This window comes from Physeter macrocephalus, chromosome 12 (assembly GCF_002837175.3).
Source record: "Physeter macrocephalus isolate SW-GA chromosome 12, ASM283717v5, whole genome shotgun sequence".
NCBI lineage: Eukaryota > Metazoa > Chordata > Mammalia > Artiodactyla > Physeteridae > Physeter > Physeter macrocephalus.
The window spans coordinates 12864316-12865758 of NC_041225.1; the positions used below are offsets into that span (position 1 = coordinate 12864316).

The following is a 1443-nucleotide window of genomic DNA, read 5'->3' on the forward strand; positions in this document are numbered from 1 at the left end:
TTTTTTTTTTTTTTTTGGTGGGTAGGGGGTTGTTCTCTATTGCTCATTAAATGCTTTACTCAGACGCCAGTGAAACTGGGCTGTTTCAATATAAGAGGTGGATTTTAAAAAGCTTGTTAAAAACTCTGGACACAGATGAGGCTTTACCATAGGGTGATTTGGCTGAGTCAGTTGAAGAACCCTCAATATCAGTGTCCTCAGGTCTTCCTTCTAAGACTGGTTATATTCCCTGAAGAAGACTCATCCAGTCTTCTTCCCAGGAACTAGAAACCAGGCTACCAGGTGTTATGGGGGAGGAGAGAGCTGGGTGTCTCAACCTTCAGCGTGGAAACTTTCATTTATCCCTTTTTTCAGTAGGCACTCCCACCCTCAATCTTGCAAGATAGCCCCCAGAGACTTGGAGGATACATGGCCAGTGTCCTGTTTGGATGAAGGTGGGAGGGGCACAGTCACCGGGCTGCATGGAGTTCAGGGATGCAGGGTGGATTTGGAGGTCTGACCATATTTATTTATTTACTTGCTTACTTCCCGAGCCACGCGCCTTGCGGGATCTTAGTTCTCCAGCCAGGGATTGAACCAGGGCCATGGCAGTGAAAGCGCCGAGTCCTAACCACTGGACCGCCAGGGAATTCCCAGGTCTGACTGCTTTTTGACAGATGCTCAAGGGCCCTCCTGATTTTGACCCCTCCATCCATTCCTCAGCCTTTCAGAGGCTCTGGGGTTGAATCAGGTTCTTTCTTAGCCACACTGCCAGCTTAGAATTTGGCTCTTTCAAGTTGGTCAAACTGCTTACCTCTTCCTTCTACATTCGAGCTTCCAAAATCTTGTTGCTGTTTCTTCTATTCCCTGTGGTTATTGCCTCCTTTTTAATCCCTTTATTATAATTTCAGTAGAGTTTCAAGAGTGATTAGAAATAAATGTGTAAAAAAAAAGAAAAGAAATGTGTACTTAGTGCGTCGTCTTTACCTAGAAGCCTGTGAAAATATAAAATACACTTAATGAGTGTTTTATATAATTAAGACCTTTTGCAATATATTCTGTACATTTATTCCCATTTCTTAAGCTTACAGCCTTTTAGATTTTGTAAAAATGTATAGATAGCTTTGCTTTTTTATGCTCTGTTGTCAGTTTCTATCTGTTATTTACTTGATACAGAGTCCCAGGTCAGGCACTATCAAACTCTTAGAGGAAAACCTAGGCAGAACACTCTGTGACATAAGTCACAGCAAGATCCTTTTTGACCCACCTCCTAGAGAAACGGAAATAAAAACGAAAATAAACAAATGGGACCTAATGAAACTTAAAAGCTCTTGCACAGAAAAGGAAACCATAAACAAGACCAAAAGACAACCCTCAGAATGGGAGAAAATATTTGCAAATGAAGCAACTGACAAAGGATTAATCTCCAAAATTTACAAGCAGCTCATGCAGCTCAATAACAAA

General features: G+C 41.7%; 1 protein-coding gene across 4 annotated transcripts in view; it reads left to right on the forward strand.

The window, feature by feature from the left end:
• CKAP2L (cytoskeleton associated protein 2 like) overlaps positions 1-1443 on the forward strand; it is a 34973-nt gene that overhangs the window by 25252 nt on the left and 8278 nt on the right. The window lies entirely within an intron of this gene.